Source organism: Poecilia reticulata, linkage group LG6 (genome assembly GCF_000633615.1).
Source record: "Poecilia reticulata strain Guanapo linkage group LG6, Guppy_female_1.0+MT, whole genome shotgun sequence".
NCBI classification, from domain to species: Eukaryota; Metazoa; Chordata; class Actinopteri; order Cyprinodontiformes; family Poeciliidae; genus Poecilia; species Poecilia reticulata.
The window spans coordinates 14272115-14286744 of record NC_024336.1 but is presented as its reverse complement, the minus strand read 5'-3'; positions in this window follow the sequence as shown (position 1 = coordinate 14286744).

Genomic DNA, 14630 nt, shown 5'->3' with positions numbered 1-14630 from the left:
ATTTATAGGGCCCACGTCAAAACAATAGCGCAGTATATTTCTACAGAAATATACTGCACTATGTACTGGTCAGTATATTTCTGCAGAAGTGTCATAATTTAATGAACAAATAAGCAATTTAGGTATTTATGTATATGAAGATTGAATTTATAAATTAACATAAATATGTCTATTTAATGGATTCAATAATTTAATAGATACATATTTCCATATTTAAATATGAAAATAAACACTTTTTTTTTTTTTTTTTTTACAAATAAGCATTTCAGTATTTATATAGAATCATTTATAGTTCTGTATAGAAGCACAACCTTACCCAAGAAAGTCAGTGGGGGGTGGGGACAGTAAAAATGACTAACTTAATTCTACTTAAACTTTCTTGAGTTTAAGTAGACGAGTAATTGAATAATTTTCATACCTATGAAAACAATTAAAAAGGATTTGCACCTTAAAATCTCATTTTGGTAGCCTTGTGTCTTAAAAACACTTAACAGCAGCAACAACAAAGAAGGCCAGGATTTTATCCCAGGACTGTCATGAAATGTGGTGTGAGGTGGCGGTGGACCCAGCTTAAAGTGAAGGAAGTGATAATTTAATGATGAAATAAACAAAATCCAAAGTCCAAAATCCCAAATACCAGGCAGCACAGATGAGCAGAAAGCAAAGGCTCAATTCTGGTAGCAACTGGAGGAAAAACTAGAGACATGGGCAAACAGCAWGACAGATACACAAGGACCCGACAAAGACACAGAAACACAGGTGACATGAAATACACAGAGGGCAATCAGGGAAGAGACACACCTGGGAACAATCAAAGGGTAGACAGGACAACACAAAAGACACAGAAACCTAAAGTAAACACACAAAAACTCAAATCACCCCAAGCACCTTCCTGCTGCAATAAAAAAAGTGACTGCAAAACTCTGGATTGCAACATTTTAGTGGTCTGAGTTTTGGAGTTACCACCTGTCTACAAAAATATATTTTTTAATTTGATTATTATTAAACGGACTTTACTGGGTTCCGATGAATATGTTCGCTTGGATCAAACTGCATGAATCTTTCTTTGAACTGACATGATTTTGTCTTTTAAGGTGCCTTGAAATGGCATTTGTGAAATGTTTTTCCAGTTATTTAAACTATTCAGTTTTATGGACACCTGATTCAGCATGTCCTTCTACTTCTGAAACTAAACTCAGGTATTATCTGCTCCTAAAATAGCTCCATTAAGCAAATACCCTCTTTTGTTGATGTACCTTTCACACATTTAAATGAGACATTATGCATGTATTCAGGATAAATCCGCTTTTCAAATTTCCAAACCTTGTGATTCTTGAGTGTTTCAATAGTTGCTTCACATACAAAGTGTAATAAACAGAAGTTAAGTAAATTAACTGTGAAAAATGTCCATTTCGATTACGCAAGGAAACATGTTGACAAATCTTTGTTTCAATCCCCTGTTGCACAGAGAATACGATAAGGGATCATAGGAACTAGTTATTTTTTCATACTACATGCAATCTATTCCTAGTTTGACACATTTTTAATGTCAAATAATTCCCAAATTAATCAGATTAACAGATACATCATTCCATCACTATTTTACAATCTCCAGCATCACGTCATCCAGATTCAAAAGAGCTCATCAATTAAAATAAAAACAAATCCCAATTTATTTTCACCTTTGATGTTTTTGCTGCAGCTGATTTGTTTGTGACTGAAAAAGCTACGACCTGAGGCAATCTGCCCTCATCATGCATGTCTATGTATTTAGTGGAATCAGCTGTCTGACTCCAGTGCAAACCTGGAAGAGGCTGAATAGATTGCATATTCCCCAATGAGTTGGCTCTGCATATTTTTCTAGCATCCTAGACACAATGAATCATCCTCTGAGGAACGGTATAATCTGACAACATAATCTATAATCATACACTCTTTCAAACAAGTTTTATTTTCCACATTCCTTCCGACTGAGTGCTACTTAGTGTAAATGCGTTTGACCTGGCAGGAGGCCACAGTTACTGCAGGGAGGCGTTTGCTGACCTGCTGACCTCTGGCAGAGACAAAGACAAGCAGCCGGGCCACCACTTTGAAATGGATGAGCAAGCCTCTAAATGTCAGATTGGCACCGAGTGCGAAGTGTTCACTCAAAACCTGACAGCTATGAAACACAACACCATGAATCTGTGTCACTAGTTTATAAATCCAACATCAATGAGCTGCTGTCAACAGTTTTCATTCTCCTTCACCAGCACAAGCTCTCACTGTTTGCTATTAAAAACTAAATAGTCATTTTAAATTTTAACTCTGTGCTCTGTTTACTTTTAATGCTTTTCATTGTAAAAACTGATTTATGATCGTGGGTGTAATTGTAAAGCGTTTGGTGAACAGATGTTTCTTTATAATACGGTAAATAAATAAACTTGACGTACTTTTCAGATTTTTCATTTGCATTAAAAGTGGGAAAAAACGTTCATTTTACTTCTTCCATTTCTCAGTGAGGTATTTTCAAAAGTATATTTTTAATTTATCATTAGGATTGGGAATTATGACACACTTCACATTTACTTCATTTAGAAAATTAACATATTGAGAGTAACACATTGGGAGTGTTTTTTTCAGCGTAGAAGGTTTTAGAGCATGCGTTTGTCCAGCTGCAGTTAGTTAGTCTCTTTTTGTAACTCTTGGCATGCAGAAACGCAGCGGCTCCTCACAGCAGTTCACTCACGACCCTGAAACAATAAATATCTACAATTCCTGGCATACTTCAGGGCTCCTGTCCGGCTCCCTTCCTTTGACTACCTCCTGCTCTCTACAGACGTCTCCAAGCTGTTTTAGAGAAGTTCTCTTGAAGCCATCATAAATGATCATCCAAAGAAACTGTCTTCTTTGCAATATCTTATTTTAAGACTCCACATTTCAGTTTAAAAAGTAATGCAAAGGTCAAAGCCAGTTCTGACACTTAATCCAGTATAATACATATATCTGACGATCTAAATATCAGAGTTGAAAATAAACCACTTAGATCAACTACTGAATGTAGCTTTTGTGAATGTTTTAGAGTAAAATTCAAACAAATGATAATTGATTTTAACAGCATAGTTGGTCCATGCTTTTATGTAAAAAAATGTTCAAACTACCAGAGGCGGAGGGCGGCTAACCTGAAAGTTGTTTGGTTTAGTCTAAAATATCTCACTTAACTTGAAGATTTGAGCCATCAACAAGAGAAAGTATTCGCTAGCATAGCTTTGTTTACATCTTAAGTGCCGTAAGAGGTAAACATGGTGTGAATGAAAGAGAATCACGACTTTTGTTATAATTCTCTGCTGCGTGATGTGAAGGGAAAAATTGTTCAACACTCATCAAAGCTGCCAAATTTCCACTGAGTAAAATAATTTATTCAAGCTTCCTAAAATGTTGAAGTTTTTTTTAATACTATCTCCTTTTAAATACTTCTTGCAGAAAGTGTATTTCTGCATGGAAAAAATAAGTTTTACCATATATGGGTGGTCCTCAAAACTCAGCGGACTTGAGGTGCTTAAATGGCCTAAGTTCACAAGGACCTTTGAAGCGCCTTTTTACTATCTATCACTTTCAGCCGCTCACTCAAACCTTTGTATCTTTAGTAATCCGAGACCCCAGTTAAGCAATGATAAAGAGGCAAAACTGGAGTCAGTTCATGGTCACACTGATGCCTCGTGGTAACAAGGTTCTGGACTTAAATCTTCATCAGGGCCTTTATGTGAGGAGTCTTGTGTTCCCCCCTCCTCCCCCCGTGTCGTAGGTTTTCTCAGTGTACTCGGGTTTCTTCCCATCATACAAAATGTTTATGTTGGGGTCACTGGAAGCTCAGAGTTTCCCTTTGGTGTGAGTGCATTTGAGCATGGCTGCTTGTTGGCCCCATGATGGACTGGCAGCCCATCCAGGTCGAACTCCACCTCCTGCTGATGACATTTAGCGCAGACTCCTGCCTTTGTGTGACCTTTAACAAGATTAGGTGGCCATAAAAATGGCCCTGCAAAAGTATTTTGCACATTTCACTGGGATTGTATGCGATACACCGGCATGAATTATGCATAGCTTGCAGCTGAAGGAAAGCGGTGCACAAATTAAAAGATTTTATTAAGTAAAAATCCTAGAATCTGTCAACAGCTCAGCTATGCAAGAGTAGAAAAACTGTAAGAGGAGCAGCAAGTATGCAGAAGAAGTCATTGGTCAGACCTGGATAATAACTGCATCCTGAACTAATCTGGAAACAAGCTGGTGGCATCATCATGCTGTGGGGATGCATTTTTTTTCAGCAGATACTGTAGAAAAGGGATGGAACAACAAGGTCACTTCCTCGAAATATCTTTGAATCATTAAAAAAATGTCTGCGAACTCTTTATTTCATCATCTGTATGTATGATTACCATTTAATTTTTTTCTGTTTTGTCACAAATGCAATCAATCAATCAATGAAATTTTATTTGTATAGCCCATTTCAGCAGCAAGGCATTTCAAAGTGCTTTACACAATTGAAACAAAAACATATAAAATGTATTTTAAAGTGACATGCCATGATACACCAGCATAGAGAATGCATAGTTGTGAATATGAAAGAAAAGGCACCATTTGATAAATGCTTTTCAAATAAACATTGAAGTTTAGTGTGTTGGTAATGAAAGCCAACAGAACACTATAGAAGACACATTTTAAAATTTAATAATGTCATAAATCTTTAATGATCTGGAGACATTTATGTTACTGGTTTGGGTTGATTTGGAGATTTCTTTATTTATTTATTTGACCTCTGAAAGAAGTTATATTTTAATTGAAGCCTCACTTGTGCTACGCCGCCAGCAGAGGGCAGCACTGCTCTCTGCAATGAAATTTAAGCAATTTAAACACACAAAAATTAAATGAATGCCTCTATTCACGAACATTTTTAAAACATCGTTTTTTGGCTTACAGCAGAACAAGCATAAGTAATAAATTAAGTAAAAATACTTCCTTTGTTTTGTGCTTTGCAGAAGTTTAGACAAACGTGGCTTAACGAAGCAACATCAACCCAGAGTAAGGTGAGATGTTAGGGGAATGAGATGAGACCGGAAGAAAACACAAACCAAAAACAGAAGGAAATATGAGTGATGGTGATTCCCCTTTCGGCCTCCCCTGTGGCTGGACTTGTCTCTGCTAATGACCCTGTCTGCTGGCTCCCACAGACAGATGGTGAATTAACTCCAATTAGCCCACTCTCACCAGATCTTCTCTGACAGCTAGTCATACACATTCACACAGACAGACAGATAGACAGATAGACGTTTTCCCATCCCTCCTGAAAACATTTTATTCAAATCCAACCTTCAGATGAAGCTATTCTTCATCTTTTGTCTTCAAGATGCTAATAAATTTATGTAAAGCCTTGGAAAGCTTTCAGGCGCTATCTTTATTCTATCTTTATTTTAACACGGTGTGCTTTACAACTGCTGACTAAAAAAGGTGCACRCAATCTTCAAAGTAAATTGTTACATAGATTTGGTGACTCCCCTCTAAGCTTTGGGGCTTTTTTTTTATCTCCCTTACAGAGCTTATTTATTAACAGTGCCAAATGTATCTATGAAAAACTTTAAACAAGAAGTTACTGCACAGCAATGATTAGACAGAATTACAAGCAATGAAACAATGCTTGATAGAACAATAAAACCACAAAGTGAGAAATCAATAGAATTTAATAAAACTAAACAGTAAAATAACCTCAGAAACACAATCAATTCAGAAATAGAGCGTAAACAATAAATAAATAGGCATATTCCTCATTATACATGATGGCTGCTGTTATACACGTCCTAATTATTTCCCAGACTGCAGGCAGGTTTAGGTGATAAACTATTTTCAATAGACGTGATTTATTTGAATGATATGTTCTCTTGTGTTTCTCATTATGAAGAGTGGCTAAGAGAATATTTATAAACTATGGTACACTATAAAAATAATAATAATAATAATAATAATAATAATAATAATAATAATAATAATAATAATAATAATAATAATAATAATAATAAATCAGTCTCAAAATCAGAAATCAACATGAACAATGCAGTCTATCTTTAAATATTGTTTATCACAAATGAAATTAATCAATAAGATCCAGTCTCAAAGATTTATTCACTCTGGTGTTCAGAACCATTAGATAATGACATCATAAAAGACAGAAGATAGGAAAAACAAACAGAATGTGCTAATAACCATATTTATTCTTTTTATTGTTAAATCAGTTTTCACAAGTTTCTCACAGTCTTTGGATTAATACCCTATATTGCTAACACACACAAAGACCCATTTGTGCCCAAAGTTTCAATTTCCTGGTTGATTACTGGCAATATTGCCTCAATACTCAATACTCTCAATTAATTACAAACTTTTGGTAATTATGGTAATTATTGAGTCATTTCATTAGATTGACAGGATGGATAGGATTAAATAAGTGTTCACTTCTTCCTACTCCTTTTCAAACAGAAAAGTAGTGAACTAATTATTTTTGTTCATTAGTACCAGGAACAAAACTACTCAGTCCTGAGTAGAACGATGTGTCTGTGAAACACGTTTTTTTTTTCTGTCTTGCTGTTTGCTTGTTCTCTTGTCTTTTAAAACTTGTTTGAAATAAATTAATAAAAAAAATGCCACCTGTTCACTGAGAAAAACTCCACCACATCATGATTCTGCCACCTCTGTACGTTAGAGTACGTATCAGTATCAGTGATCTGTTTTGTCCACACACTTCACTGAGCGACTAAAACAGTAAACAAGTTGTCAGAATTCATGTTTCATGTGTAGATATGAATTCAAACATTAAACCAAAGAAGAGAAACTGATGTGTCACATATAGTGGTTAACGTATGTTTCCCTCTCTCTCTCTCACACACAGCGAGCGAAGACGGTTACCGCTGCGTGACCTCCCGTCACTGTGTTTTCTCCCTCAGCAAGCTGTGAGCGGCCTTCCTTCAGTCGGCGTGCCACGCCTCCTCCGAGTGACCGGCGTCTCAAGCGGAGTGCGGCGATTGTCTTGCAGGATTTGCTTGTTGACTAGCCAGCTCCACTGAGGGGGAAAACAGCAGGACAGAGATGCTGCATGTGTCTAACAGGTGTTGTCCAGGCTTTCTGAAAGGACTCCATCTGGGAGCGTGACCCCTGACCTGTCCAGTAAACTGGGTCAGCAGGTGCTGCGTGCAGGGCAAAGGTCAAGAGGTCAATTTTGTCCGCGGCTGAAAACAGCGACGTAGCACAGGAGGAGGATGAACTGTCCTGTGCAGCAGCAACATGAGGTCCGTAAGCTGCTCCGTCTTTGGGCGGCACGGAGCTGCGGAGCGTGCGTGTCGGTTCGGAGCGTTTGCGAGTAAAAGTGTTTGTTTGAGGAGCAGGAGGACGGTAATCCCTTTTAACCCCATCAGCTGCTCAGATACAAGCGTCAGAGCCGGGAGGCAGGCAGGATGGACGGCAGCTGTCTGGGAGACGTGTTTGACCTCTGGAGCACAGAGGCGTCATATCGCCGCCTGACCTCCGACCTCAGCTAGGATGATGTCACGTGGGCAAGCCCTTGTAAATCATGAATTAAAGACGAACCTCCAGAAACACCTTTCAAGAGTATCGCATGACCGAAGGGGGGAGAAAAAAACGGTGCGAGGATTGTGGCCTGTGTTTCCATTCCCTGTTGTCTGACACCAGTAAATTCATTCCAGTGCAACCAGTTACCTTCAGAAGTCAACTAATTAGTAAATAGAGCCCACATGTGTGTAATTTAATCTCAGCATAAAAAAAGTTGATCCAAAGCATAGATATTTCTGCCCTCCATAAATCTGCCCTTTACAAAATGGTGGTAATTGCTGAAGAAAAATCATAAGACGTCAGGAGACACAGCAAACATGTGGAAGAAGGCGGTTGAGTCAGAAAACGAACAAAATTTACATTTATAACACTAAAGGCGGAGTAAACACACCATTCCTCCCCTGCAAAAATAAAGTAAACACGGTGGTGGCAGATTCATGCTTCAGTTATGCTTTTCCACAGCAGGGAGAGGAAAATAGACCAGAGTTGATGGGAGGGAGGCAGAAAATCTGAGAGAGGCTAGAAAAGATTTGAGAGGTTCACGAGGGCGACCGTAAACATGGAGCCACAGGTCATCTCAAAGCTGGTTTATTTGTTGGAATGGTCCAGTCAAAGTCCACACCGAAATCCAGTTAAGAATGAGCGGTGAAACTAGAAAATGTATGTCGTCAATTCTTTAAGGAACAGTCTCCGAAGTCCAGCGGCGTGTGCTTCTTCGCAGGAAGAAACAAGAATCTCTGCACATCTTTGTGTCGAGAAAAGGAGGAACAACAAGGGAGGAGATGGCTGGAGGAAAAGCGACAATAAATGAGGAGAAATGAGTGAGATGTGGGTTGTGGTGTTGAGGTGTTAATGTTTGTGTCTGTGAGTCACGATGCAGAAAAAATAATCCGACGGCACAATATGGACCTAGGAAGGGTGAGTCAAGAACAGCAAGAGAAAGGAAGTCCAGTCCAGTTTCAACGCTTTGAGACAGAGATCAGAGTTTAGCAACAACCAAGAAGACATTTTTTTTTTGTTTGGAAGTGACTTAACTTTGACCTTTGAACCCTTCTGAAATCAAAAGGTTCCTAATAATCAATGGATGCATTTTTAGTTTCTTTTTCAGCTCCATCCATCTGGATATTCCTTCAGTTTTCTTTGCGTCACTTTATCTTTCATCATCCTTCTTTCTTTTAAACACACGCAGTGTGCCGTTATAGTCAGGTGCACACGGCTGGACATAATGAAAAATGCCACAAAGTCTAGACTTTGACTAGGCTACTTTAAAAGATAGATTATATATTCTTTTGTAAACATTCAGAGGTGAACCTGTTGAATTCTTTGGATTCTTGCTCACAGCAACCTCATCTAATTTTCTTTTTTACAAAAAGATAGGTTAGTTTGGATGGTTTTTATCTTTTTTTAAACATTAAATGCTAAAAAAAGAATATCCATTAACTTCCATCCATTTTCTTTCACCCTTGTCCCTTAGTGGGGTCGGGAGGGTTGCTGGTGCCCATCTCCAGCTAACGTTCCGGATGAGAGGCGGGGTCACCCTGGACAGGTCGCCAGTCTGTTGTAGGGCAACACAGAGACACACAGGACAAACAACCATGCACACACACACTCATACCTAGGGGCAATTTGGAGAGGCCAATTAACCTGACAGTCATGTTTTTGGACTCTAGGAGGAAACCGGAGTACCCGGAGAAAACCCAGGCATGCACAGGGAGAACATGCAAACTCCATGCAGAAAGACCGGGGCCAGGAATCGAACCCAGAACCTTCTTGCTGCAAGGCAACAGCTCTACCAACTGCGCCACTGTACAGCCCTCTTCCATTAACTTGTTACATGAAAACAGTTTTTTTTATTTTCACAGGATATTTCTGTCTGATATTAAAATCATATCTGAAGTATGACAAAACAGCAAAAACATTAAGAAAAATATTTTAAACCTAATACACTTCAAAGAAAGGTTTACTTTTATTCAAATATTTTCAGCTTTAGCCATAATTATTCTGCAATGCATAAAATAAGACTTTTTTTTAAATCCTAATTTCTTTAAATTAAACATTTTCACACATTTCAGTGTCTGAAATGTCACACTGAAAAGTTTCACTTCAAAGTTATATCTAGGTATTGTTTTGGCTTTAAAGATTTCTACTTCTTTTTTCTACCGCTGGCTCCTTCTTTAAGGATACCCGTGAAATCTCATGCAATCCAGAATACCTCTAAAAAAGTTACATCAGGCACAGGTTTTGCTGTGATTGTCAAAAAAGAAAAGACTCAATAGGTTGAGTTTGTGTTTATTAAGAAAAGTTCTCTACAAAATTTATTTCCCTCCTAGCATAAAAACATCAGTTGTTGCAGGTTCACAAGTACTTCTGTGGTAAATAAATTAAAGCTGCTAAGGGAAAAAAGACAACATAAAGGAGAATCAATAGCATATATAATAGATTTGAACACTGATAGTGTTTTCTTTCCTAGCCGATGTGACGGAAAACAGAAGAACCAGTTTCAGTCAAAGTAATAACGGATAATACTGTGCGTTTTCTACAGTGGTGGAGGGAAATCATTACAGGCTGCACTACGATGGAGGTGAGAAGAGCGGGAAATAGAAAGAGAGAGAGAGAGAGAAAAAAAAACTCTAACAACTGAAAGGAACCAAACAGAAAAGAATCATGCTGGGATAACAACTCAGTGAGAAAATGGTCAGAAAAATATCCTGTTTTTGCTTCATCCTTGCTGTCGCGCTGTCCCCTTCTTCTGCCCCGTCAGAGGCTTATATCATGTCTGTCGCCACGGCGCAGCTCAGGTGCAGCGACTGCTCTCAGCGCTGCTGCCAGTTATATAAATACCCACAGATTAAATTGAGATTTTTCATGCGGGGGCAGGCGGCTCAGTGGGCTCAGGGTTGTTACAGGTGTCTGCTTTTTCATGTGAAATTGCTGCAACTATTCAGCTCAAACTTAAATTGTGCATTTTTGTTTCTATTATGCGTTTGCAGAAAACTTTAAGTGCAACAATCAGCAGATTGGTTTGGTTTAGGTCTTGCGAGGGACTCGGTGTAAAATAAGCAGAAACAAGAAGAGTGGGACATCTAAGAGAGAAATAATCTGATATTTTCTTTTACAAACATTTATTGAATGGCTTAATGAATTAATTCCGATTTAATTAATTCCATTATGACTTAAATTAACCAAAGTTTGGAAACGGCATTCAGAAATAATGAAAACTTTTCATTACTTAAGAAATAGTAAAACAGTATTACAGTAAAAATGGTGACAACACAGAGAAATCCACAAGTAAGATGACGGTAAACAAAGGAACTGACAAAGAAGTGAAACAAATACTCTGGGAAGCTGATTACTGGAACAACAAACTGGTTAGTCTCATTTTTCTAAATGAGGAACAGCTGTGGGAAGCATGGATTACTGAAGGAGTTTGGTTTTACAACGAGCACACAAGAAAAATACAGAAATCAGTGGCTCAAAACTAAACTCAAACGATCTGAAATGTGCAGAAAACTTTAAATCAATGATAAAAAAAGAGGCAATGACCTAAACAGAACAATAAACAAGAATCCAATAAAATTACAATTTAAAAGAATCCAAAAATTCCCAAATTTCGACTTTTAATAAGTCAAAATTCTAAGCCCTCTTTTTGTTTACGTAACGTCTCTTCAAATATCAGGTTTTTGCTTTGTTAAACAAGTGAAACTGAAAAAAAAAACATATAACAATGTTCAGTTTACGCTTTACAACTAGCATTGTGACTCACATGGCAAACTGTTTTACCAAAATTCTCAGTTTCTATCAAATCCTAAATTATTTTGTTCGTGGTTGAAAACTGGGTGCTGGTCATGGAGGAGATGAGCTGAACAACTCAACGATTTCCCTCTAAAACAAACATAACAAAAAAAACCAAGAAAAAAACCAAACAAAATAAACTCCAAGAACAAGCTGTAAACCTGCAAAGTGCTCCTCTGGGAACAAACAGAACAATCAGATCTCTACATAAGATGGAGTTGGGTCACTAAGAGTTTTCCTCGTTTTAAATGTGAACATCTGGAAGAAGTAGGTAACGTGGTTTACAAGGGAGCTAAAAGAGGCGTTTATGTTTACGTCAAGCCATGCAGGATGAACGTCTGACTAAACGGTTTGTTCCAAAGGTGTTCAGTTTCAAAGACGACAACTCACGTCTTACGTGATTTTAAAAGCGAAAATGAAATAGTAATTAAAAAAAAAAGAAAAGCTAACCTGGATTCAATCTTTGAAATCTGATTAGGTAATCAGATTCATGGGTAAATATAGATGAATGTGAGCAGAGACGCAGTGGAAGCTGCAGTCTTTTTACCTTCTGTACCTGAAAGAGATGCTCACCAGAAAAAAAGGATCTGAACAGAAAGGCCTATACAAGAAAAACGACTACAAGCATTAAAGATTAGAGCTGCCAGTCCTTGTACTCTGACAGTAATGATGATGACAACAAAGACTTTAGAGAGTGGTCTTTCCTTTTAATCAAAAACTAAGACAGACAAAATGAATTTAATATGCACCAAACGTTATGAGACATTGGGACAAGCAAATAGTAGCTCTCTCTGTTAAAAAGTAAAATTTAAATGTATATTATTCATTGCAATCAGGTAAATGCTTTTCAATAAACAACCAACTAGTGCTGACATGATTTTGGTGTACATGTTTGTAAATTCGTTCCTCGGATTATTGATTTGTCTGAGTGTTTGAGAAAAACTAATCTCTATGGAAGCAAAGCGAAAATTCAAAAGTAAAATAAGAACCACTCTTAATCTCTCAATGGATTTCCACTGTTATCTTTTACTATATGGTGACAGTTTTTTCTCAATCATTTGTGTAATCATTTGTGTCTTATTGCCTTGAGTTTTAATACAAAATTATTTTACTAATATCACACCTAGATTATATTTGGCTTCGCAATGATCAGTATTTCTATCAAAACTTGTAACAAAATCTTAAAATTAAATGCTGTTTTATTACAACGACTTGATCTCACACTGAAAAGTTGTCGAAAAATTTTATCTTTAATTTGAGCAAATACACAATGAGGGAAAAGTTCCCACAATTAAAGATGTATGGGGTTTCTGATACCTTCTGATACAAACTTTATCAGTACTTTATACAGCCGGACCAGAGTTCAGTTCTTTTAGGCAACTTTTAGATATCTCCCTGACATCTAAAGTGTAGGAAAAGGAAAGAAAGGAAAAGCAAGAAAAGTATCAAAGACAAAAAAATCGCTTAAGTTTTATTTATTCTACAGGAACCATTAAAGGCGTTTCTGCAAAGGAAATCAATTTGGGATGCTTTTGTTAAATAATTTTTTCACCTTGTGAGATTTTGCTGCTGCAATAAAAGATGAAAAATATTTGAAGGAATTTGAACCTTTTTTTTTTTTTTAAATCAGGGGTGCCATTAAATGTGGCTAACACTGAAGATCGCTCAACTGTTTATTGCTTGTTTCATGCTTGTGTGATGAAGTGCACCATTAAAAGGGTTGGCGCTTAGGCTGGAGTTTTTTTTTCTTTAATACTCAGTAGTGTACCGCTTTCACACACACACACACACACACACACACACGCACACGCACACGCACACACGCACGCACAAACACACACACACACACACACACACGCACACACACACACACACACAGGACCTAAGGAACAGATGACTTATGTGTAAAACAGACAATCACCTACTCTTATTCTTCCTTTTTGCCTTTCTCCCAGCATGCTGCTCAGCGTGGAAACTCTCACCTAAATCACAGAGTGTCGTGTTTGTGCCGCACAAATTGCAGTGTTCGTGTAAATTGTGAGCGTTCGGGCCGCGTCGCCGTAGTGTTGTTGCTGTTGTTATGTGTCTTGTAAGTGCTAAGCATTTCCTCCTCATCCCTCCTCCTCTCGCTTTATTTGCTGCCCTCCCTCTGGGCTGATGTGATTTAAGGCTGCGCTTAAAGACTGACGACTGGGCTGTTATCTGTGCGTTACTGATGCAAGCGAGGCATTTCAGCCTCCACACTCAGACACACCAGAATGAGTAGATGAAAGAAGAAGAAGAAGCAGCAGCAGCAGATATCTCAGCAGACGGATGCCTCTTTTCTCTGTAACATTGATTTATTTAATCAAATGGTTGAAGTTTCTCTTTTCCCAMCCCCCCCCCCTCTCTCTCTCTCTCTCTCTTTCTCTCTCTCTCTCTCACTCTCTCCCTCTCCTTCCCAGCTCCCCCCCTCCCCCCATGTCTGAACATTATGTAGATGTCAATAATTTAGCAGAAGATTTAAGAATTCAGCACTTTAACAACAGGTTACGATCTTTGTGATGAAAGCCGTAAAAAGATGTGTTTGTGAATAAAATATGATTCTGTCTCCTTCAAAGCAGCTGAAACCTGTCAGCACCGCCGCTTGTTTTCTGACAGTATCGCAGCGAAGTGACAGTTCAAAAGCGGGGGTTTGTCTTATCTTGGCAGGTTTTCAATCTTTGCTCTATTTCTGCACACTGCCGAGCATTATTTTGTACCCATTGTTTTTGAGACTGTCTTTCATCTCCAGGGCTTTGTTGTTTTCTCGCTCCCCATCTCTCCCTGCTATGATGGGACTTTTCTCTCTCTTTTTTTTCCCTCATCCTTTTTTTGGTGGTTGTTGTTGTTGTTTCCTCTCATTTTGTACAGTAGCTGCCTGGCTTGTCTAGTAGCTCATAACCCACTAACACTTCCCTTTCTACCTGATCCGAAGCCACTTGCTTTTCCTACTTCCTGTTTCTTCCCTCCTCCCTTTTCCATTCTTCCCTCTCTCCTCCTCTCCTCCCCCTTTTTTACCCCACAGGGCTGGAGATGCAGATCGCTCCTTTGTTCCTGACATCTGTTTTGTTGGGTGATTAATTGAGATGAGCATGTGGGTTGAGGGCCCGAAGAGGGGGAGCTCAGACCCCCCAGGTAATGTGTGTGTATGCGTGTGTGCGTGTGTGTGTGTGTGTGTGTGGGGATGTGTGTGTGTGTGTGTGTGTGTGTGTGTGTGTGTGTGTGTGTGT